At 39.5% G+C, this 16,551-nt stretch overlaps 1 protein-coding gene across 7 annotated transcripts in view; it reads left to right on the forward strand.

The window, feature by feature from the left end:
• Positions 1-5,330: 5,330 nt before the first annotated feature.
• Positions 5,331-16,551, forward strand: part of LOC128456483 (nectin-4) — a 54,809-nt gene continuing 43,588 nt past the window's right edge. The window contains exons 1-13 of one of the 7 annotated variants that reach the window (XR_008341843.1): positions 5,331-5,438; positions 5,551-6,154; positions 6,252-6,578; positions 6,660-6,747; positions 8,798-8,867; positions 8,967-11,146; positions 11,240-11,557; positions 11,639-11,726; positions 12,252-12,387; positions 13,751-14,192; positions 14,292-14,618; positions 14,700-14,787; positions 15,313-15,448. The gene's annotated coding sequence lies outside the window, so the exon portion shown is untranslated. Of the gene's footprint in view, positions 5,439-5,462; positions 6,155-6,251; positions 6,579-6,659; positions 6,748-8,797; positions 8,868-8,966; positions 11,147-11,239; positions 11,558-11,638; positions 11,727-12,251; positions 12,388-13,750; positions 14,193-14,291; positions 14,619-14,699; positions 14,788-15,312; positions 15,449-16,551 lie in introns of those variants that run through there. The other 6 variants (XR_008341845.1, XR_008341848.1, XR_008341846.1 and 3 more) reach the window with 6 other exon arrangements.

Consider the following 16,551-nt stretch of genomic DNA (forward strand, 5'->3'; position numbering starts at 1 on the left):
TAGGGATTAGCGCGGCGCGGCGCTCTGGCGTCGCCTCCGCGTTCTCTGTTCCTCTTTCAAAATGAATGCGCTGTCGATGTCTTCTAAAACAGAATCAAATGCAGCATCTACACATCTCAGCTCTCCAGCGGCAGGCATGTTTGTTGAAAACGAATTCAACCAAAGCGCACTTTGATGACGTGGTGGATTACGTTACCGTTGATCATCTGTCCATCATCGTATAAAGCCCCACCTGACAATCTGATTGGTTTCGGTCACTTTCGAACCGGGCATAATTTCTCCCCAACGGAGCGACTCCGGACCAAACTTCCCGACCTCAAATGTTGTGGGCGGGGCTAAGTTCGTCTGGCATCCAGGCTAGGAAAGACCCATATCTCTGCTTCGGAATGAATAGATTTTGATCATAAAAACATTGTCTGTTATGAGTCTGACAGTTTTACAGGACTGCACTCTAAGTACATGGAGCCCTGATTTATAGGTATTTCAAAGCATTTACTGACACTATATTTTATCTGTTTTCGACCCTTTTGCAATACAATGTCCACATAGGCCTGATCAGTGCTTTTCAAGGTAATTGCGGTCGAAGGTTAGAATAAATTATCACCTTGGTTGAATTTTGAAAAAAGGGACCGCATTCTTGCTCAAATGAAACCGCGAGTGCACCTCAGGATGTGAGCTCTAGCCAGAACCTGTTTCAATCAGCTGAGCGCTCAATTGGGTACGAGCAAAATTCAGTGCTCTGCAGAATAAGAGATGAAAGTGATGTGATATAAGAGTCTATTTGGCGCTTAGAGCCATTGGTTGAAAGGGGCTGCACACTATAGGACCCCCCCCCCCCCCCCCCCCCCCCCCCCCGGGGTCTTGACAATGTGGCTGATGGGATCTAGAGATGAGATGCTTGGACTCGACTGGGCTTGACTGGGATTCTGGATATGGAGACTGATGGTGATTCAAGAAGAGGAGACCCTCCTTCTTCAAGCAGCAAATCCCTGGAATGACAGCAGAGAACGAGCAGAACAGAATTCAAGTTAGATAGCATCAACATGATTGGCTGATTGAGATCATGGCAGTAGTGTTAAGCGTGTTCGTTTATCCTAAATATGAGAAGATGAGCCAAACTCGGTTTGTTCAATCAAGTATTTATTTAGATAGCAATGAAAGGTAACAATCAGCAAAGCAATGGGCATCCAACAAGTCTCATCAGAACACGAGACCCATCAGAGCGCATCAAACAGCCGGCGCCTGTCTATTTTATAACAGTAGATCTTGGTTCTTCCTCCTCGAAAGTGCGCAGGCGTAGCCCCTCCTTCTTGGCTTTGGAATAAGGAAGTGACAAGTCTCAAAATGTTCATGTCTTGACCAGCCTTGACACAGCTGATGGCATGTGGGCCAACGGTGTTGACAATTGGTGAGAAGATTATTGTGTTCTTGCTATATCAAAACAATGTTCTGTTTGTACAGACATTCAAAACAATTTAACCAAAACAACGAAACAGCATTGTGACGCAGACACATTCTAATTTTCAAGATTAAACACTTGGAAGGAAAGGGTTATTATTAATCATTTGCGTGAAGGCCTTATCTGGCTCAAACTACTTCTATCTTTATTCATTTAGAGTTGAGTTAGACACAGACTATAGCTAAAATATTGAAATCCTAACAGTAGTCTGATTGGATTACCGAAAACATGCAACAGCCACTAGATTAAAAGAATCGGGGAGAGCGAAAAGTCTTCCTTATTGAACTCTCCCTTAACTTCATTCGGATGACTCTCTTTCATATATTCATTAATTTTCTGTATTTATTTCTAGTGCTTTTCGAGGCTTTATGACCACTTATAGCTCTTTACAGTACAGTTTTGTCATTGACGAATTCAGTGCATCTATGTGCAGCACTTTCTCTTGCAGACATCCCTCACAGACTGAAAGCACAGCCAACATGATCAATCCAATTTTATTTGTAGAGCCTATATTCACAAATCTAAAGTTGCCTCATCGGGCTTAACAAGGTGCAGCATCCTCTGCCCCAAACTACACTCGAATAGGATGAAGAAAGACTATCACCTTTCCACTTTTTAGCAGGGGAGAAATAAAAATGCAGAAAACTCGCAAGTGAGGGACAGAATTGCAATGTGTGATGACAGTCATTCAGAGGTCAAGCATTCATGAAGAGAAGGGGTCGATTATTAATTCTCATAATATTCATTAAGTTTGTTTATGTCCAACAGAAAAGGAGCCTTTCGTGCAATGAAAAAGTGATTGACAGTTCATCCTATTCTTCTCCCCGTCTTATTCTTGATAAATGCACATATATATATATATATATATATGTATAATGGGCTCCAGACATTGCCCCCCCCCCCCCCCACTATTAATGTGAAGTATTAGAAACGGACTCACGTTTACAGCAGATTTGATTTCACAATGCTCTGCAAATCAGTTGGGAGAATATGAATTCTTGATCAGACAAATTGTTTAAATCTTTTTTTGTTCTTCTTGCTGCAACATCCAACAAATAATACATACCCGGCCTCTTCGAGCGTGAAAACCTGTGTTCTGCCGCCGCTGATTTAAATTCATGCACGTGTTGCATGCGAGCGAACCACACAGCCTTCAGGATGGAGCACAGAGGTGTTAAGCTCCTCTGATGTCTCTCCCTGTTCTGCCAGGGGCTTTCTGAGAGGCATCTCAGATATTCACAAACATCCATCAATGCCTGTAAGGGTCAGAGTGGCCACGGACACATGCAATCACTCTCGCACACACTTGCAGGGAAAACATAGCACACACATTCAACAGTCTTATTTTCTTGCTCCTGAAATTGTCTTTAACCACAGTTTTACTGTCGTGTCCTTCTCAGCGGCCTGTTGAGGTGAGATTCAGATGGAGCCTGTGTGTCTTTCTGTGTGTGGTATTATCACTACACAGTGTCCTCATGAGAAATGCATTCTTGGTTGGTTCTATGTCTCCGTGTGACACAGAAAACATAAACATTTTCTACGCAAGAGTGTGTGGTTGAGGTTTCCTGTTGGTGCTTTCGTGTGGGGGAGGACCCTGCAGAATCAGATAATACATGCAGCATGTCGGTTTCACTCGGTTGTGCCCAGTATCACTTTATAACTTCCCATTAGTGTGCTCTGACGAGTGGGACAGAGGGATAATGAGTGTAGTCCAAAAAAAACGAATCAATGCTAATCATGGTCGTGTTGAGACAGATGGTCTGGACAGGGGTTTCTATCTGTAACTGAAACAAATGTGTGACGTTGAAAGAGTGTGCATCTCGTGTGTGAGATGTACAACGGTCTCTGTTCCTGTTTGTTTGCCAGACCTCTTCTCACTCTGTCTCTGGTGAACACGGCCGATGGCGCCTGCTAACTGCCATTACCATGACCTCATTCATTAACCTGGCATTTAAGGGGAGGGGGAACTTTTTAAAGCTGCACACAAACACCCACATTTGCACATAGAAACACATACAGTGACAACCAAGTGAGGCATGGGGTGGGGAAGTTTGCACTGCATCAGACATACAAAGCACAGCTGTCCCTTCACACGCACAGATTTGCACACATACACATAAAACACATTTTAACCATGTTTTCCCATCAGTCCTGAGCGGAAATCCAGATATTTTCCTGAAATATTCTGTCAGACGAGATTCAAGAACTTTTGACGTTAAGGGATAATGCCCCATGTCAATGTCCTGTAAACAAAAACAAGTGACTTGAACAGTGGCTTTTATACCAATGGCTTTTATACGTTCTATCCTACCTCCTGCTTTCTCTACTCAGACACCAAACATCGTTTGAATGTCTGACGCAAACAATCTCCTCCTGCATTGTTCAGATGTGAAAGGATCCAATTTCCCGGACATTTTAAAGTCTGAAAACATATAAAGACTGACTCCTGGCAGTTCTGGCACTCTGCAGGCCTTTAATCTACCATTAAAAATATCTTCTGCCTGTAATCAAATTCTGCTCCATTAAGGAAGAATGAGAAAGAGAGGCAAGACAGAGAAAGAGGTAAGGACAAAGGGAGGTATAATAGCAAATTAGCTCGCATGATATCAATGGTTCCTTTATGAAGAACAGACCAAAAATACCTACTGGTTACATGCAGGCACATGGGTAGAAAACAAGGCTTTATGGGATGTATTATATTATAAATTGACCATGGTACTACCAATTGACAGCATGGCACCACCACCAATCATCAGGACACCACAGACACACTGACCTGCTGTTTTTGCCATAGTGAAGAGTAGTGGTGTAAACAGCAGCTCCTGCTGGCGAACAGGATAGTTAAAGCCCTTCCTCACCACACATGTATCACTACTGCCTCCCTCTCTCCATGTATAATCAACTCTGCTTTGAAAAAACCTGTAAAATGAACAATCACCCCTAATAAACAGCACATGCATCACTCCCTGGCAGAGCACAGCCAATGACGCTGTGACTACCAATCAAAGCCGTTCTCTGAATTTAAGGCCAGAGCTGATAAAAGCCTGAGAGCATGTGTTTGATACATTCGTAATCAATCCAGAATCTTTATCCATTTTCCTCATGTATTTGCAGTGTATCATTGATTGTATTTCCAAGTCACCAGTCGGAAAATGACAGTTGAGTCTGTGAGTCACCAGATATTTTCAGGCGGGCAGAAATGAAGAAACTAGACATGTTTTTTTTTTTTCTAAGTGTTAAATTTCACACATACACCACACACACACACCCAGGCACACAGACACACAGACATTGGCTTACCCTTAAAAAAAGAGAGTGAAACATTCTTCCTGTATGAAGTCTCTTCAACAAGGATTGTTACTTCGGTGTTTGGTGTATGAAGGAAACAAAACTAATTAAGAAATAAATAACGTAGTTTAAGGAGAATGATTAAGACATTAGACTAAAGCACAAGAGGAATAAGGGGAAAAAGCTTTACAATATACAAAAATGAAATAGGTCGAAATAGAAAACGAGATGTTTAGAAAAGTATGTACAATATGAAAATATGTGCCGGTGGCAGTTGGTGTATGTTTTAATGGTACAATTAATGTCCATTTAGGGGTCAGTGTCACTGACTGTTTAGTTTACATTCATGTTCTCGTCTTGGTTTAACTCATTCACACCTTTGTACAATTCCTTTATCCTGCAATGAGAAACATAACATTGAAAGTATTATTCTCACGACCTGGTCAAGAATCATGTTATGGTTTGACGGCAGGGTTTCCTCACACACTCATTCGGAGGTCAAAAATTTATTTCACAGTTTTGGACTGGAGGGAGTGATGTCAAGCCTACTATCATTTTGTCCTCTTGTTTTCATTCGCTAACTAATGGCCAGCCCGGGGGGAGCAGAGCCAACCAGGACCTGGAGCTCAGCCACCTTAACGTGCCTCCTGGATCGAGAACAACCAGAAGAGCCTCTGCAGTGCAGCCACAGGTCCGTCCCCCTATTGAGTCATCCCTGGGTTATCTGTCTTCTTTGCTCCTCTCCCAAGATGAGGGGATCACCCTTCCTTCTGCTCACGTTTACCTCCGACCTTTTGTCACAGAGAACCCGAGGAAAACCCATCAGGAAATTTCTCCTACCTTGTCTCATGCTCCTGCTGGAAAACAACCTGCGACCTCCATTGTCCGACCTGGCCCAGCTACCTGAACTTTTGACTGGCACATTCAGTTTTCACATTTATCTTTACTCATAATAACATTAACCGTCGCCTCAAATCAAGCTAAAGTATGTTCTGTTATGGGTTGAGCATGAGGAAGAGCTTCGGCAGAGCAACTTGTGAAATAACTGTCAGGTGTTAGTTCACAGTGTAGATCGTAAGGCAGTGTTTTCCTGCAGCTGCAACATCTCAATTCATCACATGATTGACTAAAATCAGCTGGATAATGATTTTCAACGTTCCTAATTTATTGCAAAAGACAGAGCACAATTATAATTTCTACAGGACTTAATTATATCTGACATACTGCTCTGAGCTTGGTCGAACAGAAACTAACCACTTCCTTTTCTCTGTGCCTCCTCCACAGACACTGATAACGGCTGTGAAGCTCTAGTCTGTCTCTCTCTCGGCTTAATGATCGCGATGTTCCACTTGAACCAAGCTGCTCTGCTCTCTGTTCATCTCGTAATTATGTGTCCTGTCCTCACAGGTACGTCAAAGTTTATGTTTTTAGATTCATAGGTTTCTGCAGATGTAATTTACAAATTTCATTTTATACTGACTGTTTTTCTCCTTTTTCCTGGTAGCGATTTTTGAGTTTTTTCCAGGTGACCACAGAGATATCCTGGTGTCCAGCGGAGACTCTCTCACGTTCACTTGCAACGTATCCACAAACGGAACAATACAAATCAACTGGACCAAAGACAAATTTCTTTTTGCTCACTCTGTGATATACAATACGACTTTTTCAAATTTCACCTCTGACAGAGTGAGAATAGACATTGACTTTCCTTCAAAGCTGAACATTTCGAACGCTCAGCATGAAGACTCAGGACTATATCAATGTACTGTGACTGACAAAAAAGGTCCACACAGTAACAAGTGGAATTTAACCGTGGCTGGGACACCTCCAGGTAAGCAGGGCACCGGGCAGAGTGCAAGTCAAGGTTCACACTGTCCTGCTACTTGCTTAAATACACTTTATTTTCTTGCAGAAGTCCGGTCGTGGTATTTTCTTTACACAATTCTACTTGGAGTTGTGTTGCTCCTCTTTGGCATCACTGCAGCTGTTTGCCTCCACAGGTGAGTTACATCTTTTAATTGTTAGATTCTGATGAAACTGAATAATTATGGATGGATCTGGTCATTTATAGAGCAGTTAGCAACTCTGGGAACTAAAACTGATTTGACTGTAAAGCTCAATCACAGATAATTCATTTGAAGGGGCTTCCAGGGACCTGCAAGGACGTCCCTTCATCTAGGTTTTTTTTGTCCAGGTATTTCTACTTTATATTAGTCCTCTAAATATGCATGATTTGTTTCCCCCAATCAAGATCCATACAGAAAGCCTTTTTCACAAAGAAATTGAAAAGATTTCGTTCGGATCTGAGCTAAAAATATAATGGTTTCTTTCTCGCCCGATGTTGCATCCTTCCATTATGTGTCGTGGAAATCTTTTTGGTCATTTTTGTGTAATCCTGCTGACAAACAAACAAATAAAAAGACGGGTGAAAACATAACCTCCGTTTTTTTAGATGGTGGATAAAGTAAAAATAAAGTTTTTGAATATTTAGAAAGTCCTTCCAAAGCTGTGATAACCACAATGTTTCACCAATCTGCATAAGGTGCATTAACCCACTATGGCTCTGTGTTCATGGCAGTTTTAACAGTTGTACAAGCAGCTGCAGGTCATTTCCTGACCTTGAGGTTTGCTTTGTCCTGTGGTCAAGATATTTGTTGTGCACAGTGGAGGGTGCAACATTGGGAGGAAATACACAAAGTGCTGCCAATGGAAATGATCTCAGGACCACATCTATCACTGTGGTCATGTTCAGTCTGATATTTATTGCAACCTGAGGCCCGATGCAGGATGTAAGATCAGGCTTAACTCTGGGTTATCAGAAAAAAAGAAGCATGCTTCAATTCTTATCAGAGAAAATATCCATGATCACCTGCACCTCTAATCTGCTCCGGAGCAGGATGAGTTCAAGCCCAACTGAGTTCACAGGAGAGTTGGAAATAATGAGCAGAATATATTTTATGGATGAGTAGAATTGTTTGCTGATCCAGACCTTTCATGGGTCCACTCTGGTTTTACAACAAAATAATGAATCACACAAAATAAATATGTGATGAATAAATATTGCTTTATCTCAACATTAGAGTTATTTTATTCCGACAGGATTCATGACAGTGTTGATGCTTTTATTATGATTCCATCACTGCAGTTTATGACTTTGGGATGAAAATAGCAGATTAGAACTAAACCCTCCGTCATGTCTTTTATTAGAAAAAATATTGTTTGTTTATCATCAGATAATAAAACAAAAATACTCACTAAGTAAGAAATTCAACAAAATTCCTGAACTTATTTACAGAATAACATTATCAGGACTTTAACAATCAGAAATTAATTCAGCTGTTTATTTTTATACATTTTGTGGTAGCAGAATTTCCCTGCAGATATCAGCGTTCACATATAAAGTACTTTACTACGATGCTCTCGTAATGAACAACTCTTACATATGAACGCTGGCAGCTGCTGGTAGGAAAAACACGAGAAATCAAATCTGGGGTACGTAGTACTTGGTTCAGATGACTGTACTACGAACCAAGTAAAGCAGTAAATCATCATATCGAGCTGGAACTAGAGAAATGTTGTTGTTTTGGTTTGAGAAGTTATGGAAATTGATAGTCAACTGTATAAAGGTTTTACCGTGGCACTCAGTAGAACACAAACATTGCCAAGGCCCGACTTTCCCTCGAGTTCATTCAAGCCACACTAAATTTGACATTCTCATAAATATCAGTCCCCTACATTAACTGATTCCTCAAGATGGATGAATTATTCCCTGGGAAATAAATGTATATATTGAAAAATACCCTATGTTAAAGAAAGTGGGGGAAAAAATCCTGGATCCCTGCTAAAATTGAAACGGTTCTATCTTGGCTCATCCTGTCATCAGGTTCTGTGGAAATACGTTCAGTAGTTTTTGCATAATCCTGCGGACAATAAAAAACAACAACAGTCAAATGGACAGGGGTCAATAACGTCCTTGGCAGACACAATAATTTACCTGTAGCACCTGGGATGTGACGGTTATCATTACAGATCATTGCTTTACCTTTACAGAAAACTGAGGACCAGGACATCAAATCAGGACCTGGCCCAGAGCCAGCTTCATCTGCAGTCAGGAGGAGAGGTCAGAGGAACATTGTTTTCATCTTCACACGGTCACATTTCCTGTCTTTTCTTTCCCGTAGAAATGATTGAACTTTGCTTTGACGTGTTTTCTCTGCAGGTGGTCATCCCTCAAGTTCAGGCGGGCCCAGAGAGAAGAACAAATAACAAGCACAGGAGTCAGTACCAGGAAAGGCTCAACTCAATCTATGGTCTCTAGTGAGTTAACGGGAAATTCAACAGAAACACGACAGAGTAATTTCAACTTCAAACCAGATGCCACAAGTGAGGACTGCTGGTGTGCGTCATCAACACAATGAAACCAGTGCATTAACTTTGATGGTAGATTCTGTATTTCACTCTTTGTATTGTAATGTTTTTATATATGATGGTTTACTGCACTCTGAGGTCTCTGAGGAAAGTGGCTTACAGAGTTTGTTGTTCATGGCAATAAAGTTAAGGACACTCAAAAGGCTTTGACTGACAGTCGGTGGCCTCTAGTGTCTAGAAAAGGAATTGAATGTGGTTGTTTCTATCAAACTATTTTATGATCCAAAGACCAACCAGGTCAAGTTTGAGTCATGTTTTTATCTTCATTCTATTCATTTAATGCAGATTTATTGTCTAATTATGCAGGCAAGGTAAAATAATAATAATGATAATAATAATAATGATAATAATAATAATAATAATAATAATAATAATAATAATGATTACTTTATTTGTATAGCGCTTTTCAAAACAGCCATTACTTAGTGCTTCACATAGAGGGTAAATAAAAACAAGAAAGAAAAAAACCAAGCAACAATTGGCAAAATAATTAAATTATTTAAAATCAGAGATCACAATTTATGTAATATAAACAAATAAAATGCTACAACATCATTGAAAATCATCGGCAACAAAATGGATAAAAGAAACATAATGATAAATACAAATTCTCAAGTAAGAGCCATTTAGTAAAAGTTACTTTTAAGAGACGGTTCAGGGCAGGGGCAACCTTTACTATCAAAAGAGGCATTTTGCCCTCTCTTCCACCAAATAAAACTTGTCTGGAGCCACAAAACATATTTGATAACACATCCTATCAAGTTATATTTATACATAATTATACTCAGCGTTGTGCCAGTTCACACCTACAATGAACTATTTTATTATGTCCATACAGATGAAAACTAACTTATTTGCATTCACTCGTTGTTTTTTGAAAGCTTTTTCAATGTAGGATTGTTTTTTAATGCCATTTTTAAAAGCAATTTAGATTTGCTTTGTTTCCAAATCGATGGTGTCGGGTCATGTGTGCGTGTCGCTCCGGTCACTTTAACACCGAGTCCTTACTGAGCCTAACGTCTCGTGTTGTACTGAGCACAAACTGTTGACGAGTCATTTTCAGGATGTTTAAATGCAGTCTCATAACGCTCAGAACAAACCAGCTGCAGCTTCTGCTCTGATCTTTGAGCAGCAGTGCTGATCTATGAGCAGCTGAGACCAGAGGAACTCAGTTTTTACGGATTCCACTGTTCTTCTGAAAAGTCACTGAACGTCTGCTACACGTGAACGAGCTCTGATCTCAGTGTGTCTCTCTGAGCGACTGATTAGTTCATTTCGTCGTTCACGAAAAATATAATGCCTTAAATGAACATCTCTTATTGAATGCGTTCATACACAACACTGCACAGGGAGCCACTGCAGAGGGGCTGAGGAGCCGCGGGGTGCCGACCCCTGGATTAGACAAATGTCACCAGTGGAGGTTTAAGGACCCTCGTACAGAGAAAGGTTATTTTAACTTAACAGATCAAGTTAAGGTAATAGTGTTCAATTGTCCTGTGATAAAAACAGTTATCTTTCTTCTCAAGAGCATCATACGGTGTTTGTCACACTGTGAAACCACACTCAGCAGGAGGGTCACACTCTGTAGGCATCTTGCACATATGTGGTTTTCCTGCCGTTGAGAAGGTCAGTGACATACATTTTATATTTTAGTTTGTGTTATTTATACCCATGATTTTCATCGTAATTTTAGCGTCAAGAGGGATGGAGCTTGAATTCTCAGTGATCTCATTTGAAGTAAATCATCATATTTGTGGTTTCATTCACATTCACCGGGCATACTTTAGTTTCAGGTTTCGACAAAGAGCAACTAACCACTTCCTTCCTTTCATCTGTGCCTCCTCCACCAACACTGATAAAGTCTGTGAAGCTCCAGTCTTTCCTCTCTCTGTCTAATGGCCGCCATGTTCCACTTGAACCAAGCTGCTCTGCTCGCTGTTCATCTCGTAGTTATGTGTCCCGTCCTCGCAGGTACGTCTGAAGTTTATGTTTTTAGATGCATGATTTTCTGCAGATGTAATTTACACATTTCATTTTATACTGACTGATTTTCTCCTTTACCAGAGTTTTTTCCAGATGACCACAAATATATCCTGGTGTCCAGCGGAGACTCTGTCACGTTCACTTGCAACGTACCCACAAACAGAACAATACAAATCAACTGGACCAAAGACAAATTTCTTTTTGCTCACTCTGTGATATTCAATAAGACTTTTTCAAATTTCACCTCTGACAGAGTGAGAATAGACGTTGACTTTCCTTCAAAGCTGAACATTTCGAACGCTCAGCATGAAGACTCAGGACTATATCAATGTAATGTGACTGACAATAAAGGTCGATACAGTAACAAGTGGAATTTAACCGTGGCTGGGACACCTCCAGGTAAGCAGGGCACCGGGCAGAGTGCAAGTCAAGGTTCACACTGTCCTGCTACTTGCTTAAATACACTTTATTTTCTTGCAGAAGTCCTGTCATGGTATTTTCTTTACACAATTCTACCTGGAGTTGTGTTGCTCCTCTTTGGCCTCACTGCAGCTGTTTGCCTCCACAGGTGAGTTACAGCTTTTAACTGTTAGATTCTGATGAAACTGAATAATTATGGATGGATCTGGTCATTTGTAGATAAGTTAGCAACTCTGGGAACTAAGAGTGATTTGACTGTAAAGCTCAATCACAGATAATTCATTTAAAGGGTCATTACCTCCAGGGACGTCCTGTCATCTTGTTATTCATGTGCAGGTTTTTCTATAACAGTTAAAGTGAACGTTATTTCTTCTGCTCATAGCGTTGGTTGGTTTGCTACTGAACGGACTTTGTGTTTAGATTTACTACTTTATTTTACTTCTACTACTTTACTACTAGACATTTGTACTTTGCGCAAATTGCACACATAGGTAATTATTAGTCATCTAAATACGTGTGATGTTTTAAACACATATTTCCCCCCCTGCCACTTATAGTAAATATGTGTCTCTAGATCAAACTCATTCCCAGTAAACCGCAACAACCTGATCTCAACTGGTGTCCGTCTTTTATCAAAAAACGTATCTCTCTTATCACAATTTTACTTCGGCAGAATACGCAGGGCCGGGACCTCAAACAAGAAACGCGGTGACCACAGGACTCTGACTTGTGCAGAATACAGACTCATTACAAGCGGTGGTAAATATGAAGCGATGGACTCAGTTCAATGGCCTCTACTTGACTGACAGGTATGAAGATCACATTACAGCTAAATAAGAATACAGAGATATTTTGGACAGATATCACAAGAGAGAGGACATTTTGTTAATGATGATGTATACAAATAAATGAATCCACAAAATGTTCACAGAGGCCAACCTCATTGTAAAAATATCCCAAAGCAATGTTTCACATTATTCTATGGTAACCAGACAGCTCATTTCATCTTTCTGTGGCTGGGCATGTGACCATTGCATGCATGATATACAATATTTCAACTCTGCTATTCTGCCATTACTGACAATATCTGTCAATTAATTTACCTTCCATTATGCTACAAGCTGTCTATTCTAATCAATGCTGTAAACACCCTTATCTTTCTGATGTTCTCCATTACACGTGGCATCTAATGCACTTCTATCCGTCATGGGAGAGGGATCCCTCACATGTGGCTCTCTCTGAGGTTTTTTACCTTCTTTTCCCTCTGTGAAGTGTTTTTAATTTTAAATGTTTTACTTACTCTTGTTGACGGTTAAGGGCAGTGGATGTCACACCTTGTTAAAGCCCTATTAGACAAATTGTGATTCGTGAATATGGGCTGTATGAATAAAATTGATTGATTATTGATTGATGTAAAATATACTTGATGTTGAGATGGGTGACAGCTTCTGTTTGGTTGTTTTATTTTTTATTTTTTGCTTCGTTGTAGTTTGCCTGTTTTGGTAAGCACCTGAGAGGAATGAAAATAAAAAATACGGAAACTGTCTCTCATGTATTGATAGAGTTTGACAAATATAATGAGGAAAGATGGGAATTCTTACGAAGAAAATCTAAATATTATTTTAGAAAATGTGTTAGGAAACACATCAAGGAATATACATGTGCTTCTATTGAACTACTTAAGAGAAACAGAACTTAAGAAAATAATAATAAAATTGTTGTTTAGTTTTGTCTGCTGCCAAGCAGACAAAATGTGTATATGCCATGACTTTATTTGTATAGCGTTTTTCAAAACAGCAGTGCTTCACGCAGAGGACAAATAAAAACAAGAAAACAAGACATCTGAAACAACAAGCAAAATAATTCAATTATTTAAAATCAGAGAGCACAATTTATGTAATATAAACAAATAAAATACTACAACATCATTGAAAATCATCGGCAAACAAATTGAATCGAAGAAACATAATAATGCATACAAATTCTCAAGTAACAGCCATTTAATAAAGGTACGTTTTAAAAGATGGTTCAGGGTGTAGAGGACTAGACAAATGTCACCAGTGGAGGTTTAAGGACCCTCGTACAGAGAAAGGTTATTTTAACTTAACAGATCAAGTTAAGGTAATAGTGTTCAATTGTCCTGTGATAAAAACAGTTATCTTTCTTCTGAAGAGCATCATACGGTGTTTGTCACACTGTGAAACCACACTCAGCAGGCGGATCACACTCTATAAGCATCTTGCACATATGTGGTTTTCCTGCCGTTGAGAAGGTCAGTGACATACATTTTATATTTTAGTTTGTGATATTTATACCCATGATTTTCATCGTAATTTTAGCATCAAGAAGGACAGAGCTTAAATTCTCAATATTCTCATTTGAAGCAAATCATCACATTTGTGGTTTCATTCACATTCTCCGGGCATACTCTAGTTTCAGGTTTCGACAAAGAGCAACTAACCACTTCCTTTCCTCTGTGCCTCCTCCACCAACACTGATAAAGTCTGTGAAGCTCCAGTCTTTCTCTCTCTCTGTCTAATGGCCGCCATGTTCCACTTAAACCAAGCTGCTCTGCTCGCTGTTCATCTCGTAGTTATGTGTCCTGTCCTCACAGGTACGTCAAAGTTTATGTTTTTAGATTCATAGGTTTTTCTGCAGATGTAATTTACAAATTTCATTTTATACTGACTGTTTTTCTCCTTTTTCCTGGTAGCGATTTTTGAGTTTTTTCCAGGTGACCACAGAGATATCCTGGTGTCCAGCGGAGACTCTCTCACGTTCACTTGCAACGTATCCACAAAGAGAACATTACAAATTAACTGGACCAAAGACAAATTTCTTTTTGCTCACTCTGTGATATTCAATAAGACTTTTTCAAATTTCACCTCTGACAGAGTGAGAATAGACGTTGACTTTCCTTCAAAGCTGAACATTTCGAACGCTCAGCATGAAGACTCAGGACTATATCAATGTTATGTGACTGACAAAAAAGGTCCATACAGTAACAAGTGGAATTTAACCGTGGCTGGGACACCTCCAGGTAAGCAGGGCACCTGGCAGAGTGCAAGTCAAGGTTCACACTATCCTGCTACTTGCTTAAATACACTTTATTTTCTTGCAGAAGTCCGGTCGTGGTATTTTCTTTACACAATTCTACGTGGAGTTGTGTTGCTCCTCTTTGGCCTCACTGCAGCTGTTTGCCTCCACAGGTGAGTTACAGCTTTTAACTGTTAGATTCTGATGAAACTGAATAATTATGGATGGATCTGGTCATTTGTAGATAAGTTAGCAACTCTGGGAACTAAGAGTGATTTGACTGTAAAGCTCAATCACAGATAATTCATTTAAAGGGTCATTACCTCCAGGGATGTCCTGTCATCTTGTTATTCATGTGCAGGTTTTTCTATAACAGTTAAAGTGAACGTTATTTCTTCTGCTCATAGCGTTGGTTGGTTTGCTACTGAATGGACTTTGTGTTTAGATTTACTACTTTATTTTACTTCTACTACTTTACTACTAGACATTTGTACTTTGCGCAAATTGCACACATAGGTAATTATTAGATATCTAAATACGTGTGATGTTTTAAACACATATTTCCCCCCCTGCCACTTATAGTAAATATGTGTCTCTAGATCAAACTCATTCCCAGTAAACTGCAACAACCTGATCTCAACTGGTGTCCGTCTTTTATCAAAAAACGTATCTCTCTTATCACAATTTTACTTCGGCAGAATACGCAGGGCCGGGACCTCAAACAAGAAACGCGGTGACCACAGGACTCTGACTTGTGCAGAATACAGACTCATTACAAGCGGTGGTAAATATGAAGCGATGGACTCAGTTCAATGGCCTCTACTTGACTGACAGGTATGAAGATCACATTACAGCTAAATAAGAATACAGAGATATTTTGGACAGATATCACAAGAGAGAGAACATTTTGTTAATGATGATGTATACAAATAAATGAATCCACAAAATGTTCACAGAGGCCAACCTCATTGTAAAAATATCCCAAAGCAATGTTTCACATTATTCTATGGTAACCAGACAGCTCATTTCATCTTTCTGTGGCTGGGCATGTGACCATTGCATGCATGATATACAATATTTCAACTCTGCTATTCTGCCATTACTGACAATATCTGTCAATTAATTTACCTTCCATTATGCTACAAGCTGTCTATTCTAATCAATGCTGTAAACACCCTTATCTTTCTGATGTTCTCCATTACACGTGGCATCTAATGCACTTCTATCCGTCATGGGAGAGGGATCCCTCACATGTGGCTCTCTCTGAGGTTTTTTACCTTCTTTTCCCTCTGTGAAGTGTTTTTAATTTTAAATGTTTTACTTACTCTTGTTGACGGTTAAGGGCAGTGGATGTCACACCTTGTTAAAGCCCTATGAGACAAATTGTGATTCGTGAATATGGGCTGTATGAATAAAATTGATTGATTATTGATTGATGTAAAATATACTTGATGTTGAGATGGGTTACAGCTTCTGTTTGGTTGTTTTATTTTTTATTTTTTGCTTCGTTGTAGTTTGCCTGTTTTGGTAAGCACCTGAGAGGAACGAAAATAAAAAATACGGAAACTGTCTCTCATGTATTGATAGAGTTTGACAAATATAATGAGGAAAGATGGGAATTCTTACGAAGAAAATCTAAATATTATTTTAGAAAATGTGTTAGGAAACACATCAAGGAATATACATGTGCTTCTATTGAACTACTTAAGAGAAACAGAACTTAAGAAAATAATAATAAAATTGTTGTTTAGTTTTGTCTGCTGCCAAGCAGACAAAATGTGTATATGCCATGACTTTATTTGTATAGCGTTTTTCAAAACAGCAGTGCTTCACGCAGAGGACAAATAAAAACAAGAAAACAAGACATCTGAAACAACAAGCAAAATAATTCAATTATTTAAAATCAGAGAGCACAATTTATGTAATATAAACAAATA

This window comes from Pleuronectes platessa, chromosome 14, assembly GCF_947347685.1.
Source record: "Pleuronectes platessa chromosome 14, fPlePla1.1, whole genome shotgun sequence".
Lineage (NCBI taxonomy): Eukaryota > Metazoa > Chordata > Actinopteri > Pleuronectiformes > Pleuronectidae > Pleuronectes > Pleuronectes platessa.